The 11,965-nt window shown below is 40.3% G+C and overlaps 2 non-coding genes across 2 annotated transcripts; both read left to right on the top strand.

Annotated features, from left to right (window-relative positions):
* Window positions 1-4,479: 4,479 nt before the first annotated feature.
* Window positions 4,480-4,551, top strand: TRNAC-GCA (transfer RNA cysteine (anticodon GCA)). Its single transcript has one exon. It is a non-coding gene; the product is annotated as a tRNA-Cys (tRNA).
* A 4,983-nt stretch (window positions 4,552-9,534) lies between these two features.
* TRNAC-GCA (transfer RNA cysteine (anticodon GCA)) lies at window positions 9,535-9,606 on the top strand. The gene has a single exon. It is a non-coding gene; the product is annotated as a tRNA-Cys (tRNA).
* Window positions 9,607-11,965: the final 2,359 nt, after the last annotated feature.

Below are 11,965 nucleotides of genomic sequence, written 5' to 3' on the forward strand. Positions count from 1 at the left end.
CAAGAAGTCCCTGTTCATAACCATATAACCTCTTCAATAGTTCATGTTAAAATGTTTATCAACCGAATGCACTGTAAGAAACAATAGGATATATCATCATTTCATATAAAAAACAATGAACAATTGGGTTTAACTATGCTCTTAGCACAAAATCAACAAAATGCAGTAGAGAAGCAGTTACGTTTTGCAGAATTTGTGCATTTGACAAACATTTTTTTTCAATGATCCAAGATCTACATGTGATACGAAATGTATGAATTCTTGCAGTGGAAACCTCACTGTATCGGAAACAATCGGTCATTAGTTCTACAAGTTCCATACAGTCACCCACTCTATCACCTTTTTAAAAAAGGGCAGTTTTCAGCATTCAAGGGTTTATGTCAGTGGTAGAGCGTAGGAGTGCTTTTCAAGAAGTCCCTGGTTCATAACCATATACCCTCTTCAATAGATCCTGTTAAAATGTTTTTCAACCCAATGCACTGTAAGAAACAATCGGATATATCATCATTTCATATACAACACAATGAACAATTAGGCAGATAAAGGACCTCTTTTGTACCCCTTATACTTATAAGGAGGGTTTGGTGGCTGAAAATGCATTGCTTTGATGGTGATTGCATGTTGCTTCCACTGTGTACATATTACTGAATAAATAAAGGTGAACATTTCAGAAATGGGGGTATAACTCAGGGGTAGAGCATTTCACTGCAGATCAAAAGGTCCCCAGTTCAAATCTGGGTGCCACCTTGTACAACTGTTTTACCTGTAGAAATATGTTTTTAATTAAATAAATTAAAGAAAACATTTACAATCTTAGCATTTTATGTAATGAGCAACACATTTCTACATTTGAAATACTCCTGATCATCTCTTGAAACAGAGGGTAAACACCAAGAAACTGTTTAGGATTTCTTCATATGATACAAGCTGTGTTTTACATTCACCCAAGTTCTACTGGTGATATTATCAGTTTGAAATAGTCCATTGGAAGCTCATATGAATGTTATAAAACTGTGGTGGAAACCAATAATATGCCCTTAATGAAATGTAATAATTTGTACAGATGACCAGAAGTGCACTGATGTCATTAGTTTTACAAGTTCCATAGAGTCACCCACTCTATCACCTTTTTAAAAAAGGGCAGTTTTCAACATTGAAGGGTTTATGTCAGTGGTAGAGCGTAGGAGTGTAGTTCAAGAAGTTCCTGTTTCATAACCATATACCCTCTTCAACAGATCCTGTTAAAATGTTTTTCAACCCAATGCACTGTAAGAAACAATAGGATATATCATCATTTCATATACAAAACAATGAACAATTGGGTTTAACTATGCTCTTAGCACAAAATCAACAAACTGCAGTAGAGAAGCAGTTACATTTTGCAGAATTTGTGCATTTGACAAAAGATTTTTTTTCCATGTTCCAAGATCTACATGTTATACAAAATGTATGAATTCTTGCAATGGAAACCTCACTGTATTTTACCAAGACAGATAAAGGACATCCTTCGCACCCCATATACTTATAAGGAGGGTTTGGTGGCTGAACATGCATTGCTTTGATGGTGATTGCATGTTGCTTGCACTTTGTACATATTACTGAATTAATAAAGGTGAACTTTTCAGAACTGGGGGTATAGCTCAGTGGTAGAGAATTTGACTGCAGATCAAGAGCTCCCTAGTTCAAATCTGGGTGCCCCCTTGTATAACTGTTTTACCTGTAGAAATATTTTTTTAAATAAATTGAAGAAAACATTTACAATCTTAGCATTTTATGTAATGAGCAACACATTTCTACATTTGAAATACTCCTGATCATCTCCTGAAACATAAGGTAAACACCATGAAACTGTTTAGGATTTCTTCATATGATACAAGCTGTGTTTTACATAAACCCACGTTCTACTGGTGATATTATCAGTTTGAAATAGTCCATTGGAAGCTCATATGAATGTTATAAAACTGTGGTGGCAACCAATAATATGCCCTTAATGAAATGTATTAATTTGTACAGCTGACCAGAAGTGCACTGAAGTCATTAGTTCTACAAGTTCCATACAGTCACCCACTCTATCACCTTTTTCAAAAAGGGCAGTTTTCAGCATTCAAGGGTTTATGTCAGTGGTAGAGCGTAGGAGTGCTTTTCAAGAAGCCCCTGTTTCATAACCATATACCCTCTTCAATAGATCCTGTTAAAATGTTTTTCAACCCAATGCACTGTAAGAAACAATAGGATATATCATCATTTCATATAAAAAAACAATGAACTATTGGGTTTAACTATACTCTTAGCACAAAATCAACAAACTGCAGTAGAGAAGCAGTTACATTTTGCAGAATTTGTGCATTTGACAAAAGAATTTTTTTCCATGTTCCAAGATCTACATGTGATAAGAAATGTATGAAGCCTTGCAATGGAAACCTCACTGTATTTTACGAAGGCAGATAAAGGACATCCTTCGCACCCCATACACTTATAAGGAGGGTTTTGTGGCTGAAAATGCATTGCTTTGATGGTGATTGCATGTTGCTTGTACTTTGTACATATTACCGAATTAATAAAGGCGAACTTTTCAGAACTGGAGTATAGCTCAGTGGTAGAGCATTTCACTGCAGATCAAGAGTTCCCTAGTTCAAAACTGGGTGCCCCCTTGTTCAACTGTTTTACCTGTAGAAGTATTTTTCTAATTAAATAAATTGAAGAAAACATTTACAATCTTAGCATTTTATGTAATGAGCAACACATTTCTACATTAGAAATACTCCTGATTATCTCCTGAAACATAGGGTAAACACCATGAAACCTTTTAGGATTTCTTCATATGATACAAGCTGTGTTTTACATTCACCCAAGTTCTACTGGTGATATTATCAGTTTGAAATAGTCAATTAGAAGCTCATATGAATGTTATAAAACTGTGGTGGAAACCAATAATATGCCCTTAATGAACTGTATTAATTTGTACAGCTGACCAGAAGTGCACTGATGTCATTAGTTCTACAAGTTCCATACAGTCACCCACTCTATCACCTTTTTAAAAAAGGGCAGTTTTCAGCATTCAAGGGTTTAACTCAGTGGTAGAACATAGGAGTGCAGTTCAAGAAGTCCCTGTTTCATAACTATACACCCTCTTCAATAGATCCTATTAAAATGTTTTTCAACCCAATGCACTGTAGGAAACAAAAGGATATATCAACATTTCACATATAAAACAATGAACAATTGGGTTTAACTATGCTCTTAGCACAAAATCAACAAACTGCAGTAGAGAAGCAGTTACATTTTGCAGAATTTGTGCATTTGACAAAAGATTTTTTTTCCATGTTCCAAGATCTACATGTGATACGAAATGTATGAATTCTTGCAATGGAAACCTCACTGTATTTTACCAAGGCAGATAAAGGACATCTTTTGTACCACTTAAACTTATAAGGAGGGTTTGGTGGCTGAAAATGCATTGTTTTGATGGTGATTGCATGTTGCTTGCACTTTGTACATATTACTGAATTAATAAAGGTGAACTTTTCACAAATGTGGGTATAGCTCAGTGGTAGTGCATTTGACTGCAGATCAAGAGGTCCCTAGTTCAAATCTGGGTGCCCCCTTGTTCAACTGTTTTACCTGTAGAAATATGTTTTTAATTGAAGAAAACATTTACAATCTTAGCATTTTATGTAATGACCAACACATTTCTAAATTAGAAATACTCCTGATCATCTCCTGAAACATAGGGTAAACACCATGAAACTGTTTAGGATTTCTTCATATGATACAAGCTGTGTTTTACATTCACCCAAGTTCTACTGGTGATATTATCAGTTTGAAATAGTCCATTGGAAGCTCATATGAATGTTATAAAACTGTGGTGGAAACCAATAATATGCCCTTAATGAAATGTATTAATTTGTACAGCTTACCAGAAGTGCACTGATTTCATTAGTTCTACATGTTCCATACAGTCACCCACTCTATCACCTATTTAAAAAAAGGGCAGTTTTCAACATTCAAGGGTTTATGTCAGTGGTAGAGCGTAGGAGTGTAGTTCAAGAAGTCGCTGTTTCATAACCATATACCCTCTTCAATAGATCCTGTTAAAATGTTTTTCAACCCAATGCACTGTAAGAAACAAAAGGATATATCATCATTTCATATACAAAACAATGAACAATTGGGTTTAACTATGCTCTTAGCACAAAATCAACAAACTGCAGTAGAGAAGCAGTTACATTTTTCAGAATTTGTGCATTTGACAAAAGATTTTTTTTCCATGTTCCAAGATCTACATGGGATACGAAATGTATGAATTCTTGCAATGGAAACCCTACTGTATTTTACCAAGGCAGATAAAGGACATCCTTCGCACCCCATATACTTATAAGGAGGGTTTGGTGGCTGAAAATGCATTGCTTTGATGGTGATTGCATGTTGCTTGCACTTTGTACATATTACTGAATTAATAAAGGTGACATTTTCAGAACTGGGGGTATAGCTCAGTGGTAGAGCATTTGACTGCAGATCAAGAGGTCCCTAGTTCAAATCTGGGTGCCCCCTTGTTCAACTGTTTTACCTGTAGAAATATTTTTTTAAATTAAATAAATTGAAGAAAACATTTACAATCTTAGCATTTTATGTAATGAGCAACATATTTGTACATTAGAAATACTCCTGATCATCTCCTGAAACATAGGGTAAACACCATGAAACTGTTTAGGATTTCTTCGTATGATACAAGCTGTGTTTTACATTCACCCAAGTTCTACTGGTGATATTATCAGTTTGAAATAGTCCATTGGAAGCTCATATGAATGTTATAAAACTGTGGTGGAAACCAATAATATGCCCTTAATGAAATGTATTAATTTGTACAGCTGACCAGAAGTGCACTGATGTCATTAGTTCTACAAGTTCCATACAGTCACCCACTCTATCACCTTTTTAAAAAAGGGCAGTTTTCAGCATTCAAGGGTTTAACTCAGTGGTAGAGCGTAGGAATCCAGTTCAAGAAGTCCCCGTTTCATAACCATATACCCTCTTCAATAGGTCCTGTTAAAATGTTTTTCAACCCAATGCACTGTAAGAAACAATAGAAACAATAAGATATATCATCATTTCATATACAAATGAATGAACAATTGGGTTTAACTATGCTCTTAGCACAAAATCAACAAACTGCAGTAGAGAAGCAGTTGCATTTTGCAGAAGTTGTGCATTTGACAAAAGATTTTTTTTCCATGTTCCAAGATCTACATGTGATACGAAATGTATGAATTCTTGCAATGGAAACCTCACTGTATTTTACCAAGGCACATAAAGGACATCCTTCGCACCCCATATACTTATAAGGAGGGTTTAGTGGCTGAAAATGCTTTACTTTGATGGTGATTGCATGTTGCTTCCACTTTGTACATATTACTGAATAAATAAAGGTGAACATTTCAGAAATGGGGGTATTGCTCCGGAGTACAAGACGGTTACAAGATCCTCTCCATGCCCAGGCCCAACCGTGCAGGGGGGGTGTTGCCCTTATCTTCCCTGAGTGGATTCCTGCCACTGTCACTCCTACGCAGACCTACTCCTCTTTTGAATGTCTTGTCTGCCGACTCTCTCTCTCTCCTAGCCATTCCTTTACCGTGGCTACTATCTATCGGCCACCTGGTCAAATTTCCTCCTTCCTCTCTGAGTGGGCTGACCTCTCCTCCGCACTCCTGTCCTCAACCACTCAACTCCTCTTTCTTGGCGACTTTAACATCCACCTTGATGCCTCCAGTCCCCCCACTGGTCTCTTTCGTGACCTCTGCGACTCTCTCTCACTCTCTATTCTCCCATCTGGGCCTACTCACTCTGCTGGGCAAATTCTTGATGCTCTGATCTCTTCTGACCTTCCCCTCTCCGTCCCTCTCTCCACTCCTCTCTCCTGGAGTGATCACTTTCTCCTATCCTCCCACCTCACCCTGCCTACCCCACAGGCAAAGCCACCCTCTTCACTGCCACCCACCTTCTCGGTCATCCGACCCATGAAGCGTGTGTCAGTTGAGGCTTTCGCTGCTACCTTCTTGCCCCCCCGCCCCTTCGGCTGACTCCCACCCTGACACAGCCCTCTCCATGCTCCACTCTGCTATATCTGTTACTCTTGATATCGTTGCCCCCGTCATGAGAATCCGCCTGAAGCCCAAAGCCAAATGTAACTCCTGGTATGACTCGGATCTCGCCACCCTGAAACGCAAGTGCAGGGTTGCAGAGAGGAAATGGCATGCTTCATGTTCATCCTCTGACAAACTGGCCTGCCGCCTGCTCCAAAGGCAGTACCGGCTCTCCGTTCTCACCAAGAAGAGAGCCCTTATCCAAGCCTGCATCTCTGCGGCATCAAACAACTCCGCCGAACTCTTTAAAATCTGCAAGGAGCTGGCCAACCCTGTTGCAGTCTGTACCTCTCCTGTCCCCTCCCAGGCCCTCTGCACTGCACTGGCCTCTCACTTCATCTCTAAAACTCAGGACATCCTGTCCTCGCTCTCCTCCTTTCACCTCCCTCCCTCCCTACCCGGCCCTTCCTCTGGCCCTTCTGCGGTCACCCCTCCTCCCTCTTTCTCTGCCTTTCCACCTTTCTCTGCTGACGAGGTTTCCAGACAAGTCCGATCAATGAAAGTCTCGTCTAAACAGGTTCACCCCTGTTCCTCCAAAACTATCAAGGACCACATCGACTCCCTGGCTCCTGCCCTGGCTGACTTCTGCAACCACTCCTTCGCCTCTGGAGTCTTCCCTTCCCCCCTCAAGCACTCCCTTGTGCACCCTCTTCTCAAGAAACCCTCCTCCGACCCCTCCTGCCCGGCTAACTATCGCCCTATCTCCATCACTCCCTTCCTGGGCAAGCTTCTGGAGAAACTGGCCATCTCCCAGCTTAACCTCCATTCTGAATCTGTTGGTAGTCTTCATGACCATCAATCTGGCTTCAGAGCTGCCAGAAGCACGGAAACTGCTCTCCTGAACATCCGTGAAGACCTGCTCTTGAACCTCGATTCCAACACTCCGTGTGTTCTCATTCTGCTCGATCTCTCCTCTGCCTTTGACACTGTCAACCATGCCATCCTGCTCAACCGTCTCCGGGAAAACCTGGGTATCACTGGTCAGGCTCTGGCGTGGCTGACCTCTTTCCTTTCAAATCGACCCTCCCAGGTCCAACTGGGGTCCTTCCTCTCCGACATCTTTTTCTCCACCTGTGGTGTCCCCCAGGGATCTAATCTCTCTCCCTGGCTGTTCAACCAGTATCTGGCACTCCTTGCCCACCGCATCGCCGCTCTCTGCCCTAATTTCCAGTGCTATGCGGACGATACCCAGCTCATTTTCAGGCTACCCTCAGCCTCCCCCTCTCCTTCCCTCATCTCTGACTGTCTGTCTGCTATCCAAGAATGGTGTGCCGCCAATGACCTCTGCCTTAATGCCAGTAAGACTGAGATTCTACTCATCGGTACTCCCACTCCCTCCTTCCCTGCAGCTCTCTGGCCTGCCTCCCTTGGCCCCCTCCCTGCTACTACCGGCAAGGCAAAAAACCTTGGGGTCATCTTCGACTCCACACTCTCCTTCTCTCCTCATATTTCTGACGTCGCCAAGAGGTCACACTACCAGCTGCACCTCCTCAGAGGTATTCTTCCCTTCCTCTCCTTCCCCCAGAAGCTCACTGTCTCCCGAGCCCTGGTTCTCTCGAAGCTGGACTACTGTAACAGCCTCTATCTTAACCTGCCTGCCTCCACTCTCCGCCCTCTGCAACTCATCCAGAACAGAACTGCGAGACTTGTCCTTGGCCTCAAGCCCAGGGACCGTATCTCTCCAGGACTGAAATCTCTACACTGGCTCCCAGTGGCTGCGAGGATAAAGTTCAAAACCCTCTGCATTGTCCACAAGGCCTTCTGGGGCCTGGGTCCTAAATACTTTCAACTCTCTCTTCCCAAATATCTTCCTTCCCGAGCCCTTCGCTCATCCGCCTCCAATTCCCTCAGGGTTAGCCGCTTCTCGAAGCATCGAGCTGGGGGTAGATCCCTCTCTGCGGCAGGGGCCTCCCTCTGGAACAGCCTTCCTGCCTCCCTGAAACTTGAGGAGAACCATCTCCGGTTCCGGAAGCACCTCAAAACCTTCCTCTTTGCTTCTGCTTTCTCTCTCCCTCTCCCCTGCTGAACAGCTAATTAATTCTTCACTGAAACTGCACTGATCCTGCAACTGGACCACTCTAAACGGCCTCGGTCCTGGGCCCAGCCACTCTCCACTTGCATTGATGCCCTGGAACCCCTTTGCACTGCGGGACTGTCTCTGTATCCCTACAGCCCCCCCCCTTCCCCAGCACTTGCTCTGCACTTACCTCGCACTTGCCACCAGCTGGCCCTATTTATTTATTTATTACTTTACGCCACTTACCATGTACTGCACTTCCCCCCTCCCCTTCCCCTTGCACTTTTCCCCCTCCCCCACCCCTGCACTTGCGCGATCTGAATGACACCTGGCCTAGTAGGATCGTTGTCTGTCTCCCCTTGTCCCTCCCCTCCCTGCCTCGTCGCGCCTTGAAACACCTGTGTATAGGCGCGTTACAAATACCATATCATATCATATCATATCAGTAGAGCATTTCACTGCAGATCAAAAGGTCACTAGTTCAAATCTGGGTGCCCCCTTGTCCAACTGTTTTACCTGTAGAAATATGTTTTTAATTAAATAAATTGAAGTAAACATTTACAATCTTAGCATTTTATGTAATGAGCAACACATTTCTACATTTGAAATACTCCTGATCATCACCTGAAACATAGGGTAAACACGATTAAGCTGTTTAGGATTTCTTCATATGATACAAGCTGTGTTTTACATTCACCCAAGTTCTACTGGTGATATGATCAGTTTGAAATAGTCCATTGGAAGCTCTTATGAATGTTATAAAACTGTGGTGGAAACCAATAATATGCCCTTAATGAAATGTATTAATTTGTACAGCTGACCAGAAGTGCACTGATGCCATTAGTTCTACAAGTTCCATAGAGTCACCCACTCTATCACCTTTTTAAAAAAGGGCAGTTTTCAACATTGAAGGGTTTATGTCAGTGGTAGAGCGTAGGAGTGTAGTTCAAGAAGTCCCTGTTTCATAACCATATACCCTCTTCAATAGATCCTGTTAAATGTTTTTCAACCCAATGCACTGTAAGAAACAATAAGATATATAATCATTTCATATACAAAACAATGAACAATTGGGTTTAACTATGCTCTTAGCACAAAATCAACAAACTGCAGTAGAGAAGCAGTTACATTTTTCAGAATTTGTGCATTTGACAAAAGATTTTTTTTCCATGTTCCAAGATCTACATGTGATACGAAATGTATGAATTCTTGCAATGGAAACCTTACTGTATTTTACCAAGGCAGATAAAGGACATCCTTCGCACCCCATATACCTATAAGGAGGGTTTGGTGGCTGAAAATGCATTGCTTTGATGGTGATTGCATGTTGCTTGCACTTTGTACATATTACTGAATAAAGGTGAACTTTTCAGAACTGCGGGTATAGCTCAGTGGTAGAGCATTTGACTGCAGATCAAGAGGTCCCTAGTTCAAATCTGGGTGCCCCCTTGTTCAACTGTTTTACCTGTAGAAATATTTTTTTAATTAAATAAATTGAAGAAAACATTTACAATCTTAGCATTTTATGTAATGAGCAACACATTTCTACATTTGAAATACTCCTGATCATCACCTGAAACATAGGGTAAACACCATTAAACTGTTTAGGATTTCTTCATATGATACAAGCTGTGTTTTACATTCACCCATGTTCTACTGGTGATATGATTAGTTTGAAATAGTCCATTGGAAGCTCATATGATTGTGATAAAACTGTGGTGGAAACCAATAATATGCCCTTAATGAAATGTATTAATTTGTACAGCTGACCAGAAGTGCACTGATGTCATTAGTTCTACAAGTTCCATACAGTCACCCACTCTATCACCTTTTTAAAAAAGGGCAGTTTTCAGCATTCAAGGGTTTATGTCAGTGGTAGAGTGTAGGAGGGCTTTTCAAGAAGTTCCTGTTTCATAACCATATACCCTCTTCAATAGATCCTGTTAAAATGTATTTTTTAACCGAATGCACTGTAAGAAACAATAAGATATATCATCATTTCATATACAAAAGAATGAACAATTGGGTTTAACTATGCTCTTAGCACAAAATCAACAAACTGCAGTAGAGAAGCAGTTACATTTTGCAGAATTTGTGCATTTGACAAAAGATTTTTTTTCCATGTTCCAAGATCTACATGTGATACGAAATGTATGAATTCTTGCAATGGAAACCTCACAGTATTTTACCAAGGCAGATAAAGGACATCTTTTGTACCCCTTATACTTATAAGGAGGGTTTGGTGGCTGTAAATGCATTGCTTTGATGGTGATTGCATGTTGCTTCCACTTTGTACATATTACTGAATAAATAAAGGTGAACATTTCAGAAATGGTGGTATAGCTCAGGGGTAGAGCATTTCACTGCAGATCAAAAGGTCCCTAATTCAAATCTGGGTGCACCCTTGTCCAACTGTTTTACCTGTAGAAATATGTTTTTAATTAAATAAATTGAAGTAAACATTTACAATCTTAGCATTTTATGTAATGATCAACACATTTCTACATTTGAAATACTCCTGATCATCACCTTGAACATAGGGTAAACACCATTACGCTGTTTAGGATTTCTTCATATGATACAAGCTGTGTTTTACATTCACCCATGTTCTACTGGTGATATGATTAGTTTGAAATAGTCCATTGGAAGCTCATATGATTGTGATAAAACTGTGGTGGAAACCAATAATATGCCCTTAATGAAATGTATTAATTTGTACAGCTGACCAGAAGTGCACTGATGTCATTAGTTCTACAAGTTCCATACAGTCACCCACTCTATCACCTTTTTAAAAAAGGGCAGTTTTCAGCATTCAAGGGTTTATGTCAGTGGTAGAGTGTAGGAGGGCTTTTCAAGAAGTTCCTGTTTCATAACCATATACCCTCTTCAATAGATCCTGTTAAAATGTATTTTTTAACCGAATGCACTGTAAGAAACAATAAGATATATCATCATTTCATATACAAAAGAATGAACAATTGGGTTTAACTATGCTCTTAGCACAAAATCAACAAACTGCAGTAGAGAAGCAGTTACATTTTGCAGAATTTGTGCATTTGACAAAAGATTTTTTTTCCATGTTCCAAGATCTACATGTGATACGAAATGTATGAATTCTTGCAATGGAAACCTCACAGTAATTTACCAAGGCAGATAAAGGACATCTTTTGTACCCCTTATACTTATAAGGAGGGTTTGGTGGCTGTAAATGCATTGCTTTGATGGTGATTGCATGTTGCTTCCACTTTGTACATATTACTGAATAAATAAAGGTGAACATTTCAGAAATGGTGGTATAGCTCAGGGGTAGAGCATTTCACTGCAGATCAAAAGGTCCCTAATTCAAATCTGGGTGCACCCTTGTCCAACTGTTTTACCTGTAGAAATATGTTTTTAATTAAATAAATTGAAGTAAACATTTACAATCTTAGCATTTTATGTAATGATCAACACATTTCTACATTTGAAATACTCCTGATCATCACCTTGAACATAGGGTAAACACCATTACGCTGTTTAGGATTTCTTCATATGATACAAGCTGTGTTTTACATTCACCCAAGTTCTACTGGTGATATGATCAGTTTGAAATAGTCCATTGGAAGCTCTTATGAATGTTATAAAACTGTGGTGGAAACCAATAATATGCCCTTGATGAAATGTATTAATTTGTACAGCTGACCAGAAGTGCACTGATGTCATTAGTTCTACAAGTTCCATAAAGTCACCCACTCTATCATCTTTTTTAAAAAGGGCAGTTTTCAACATTCAAGGGTTTATGTCAGTGGTAGAGCGTAGGAGTGTAGTT

The sequence above is a fragment of the Ambystoma mexicanum genome, unplaced genomic scaffold, assembly GCF_040938575.1.
Source record: "Ambystoma mexicanum isolate Mex_15411 unplaced genomic scaffold, UKY_AmexF1_1 Mex_scaf118, whole genome shotgun sequence".
Lineage (NCBI taxonomy): Eukaryota > Metazoa > Chordata > Amphibia > Caudata > Ambystomatidae > Ambystoma > Ambystoma mexicanum.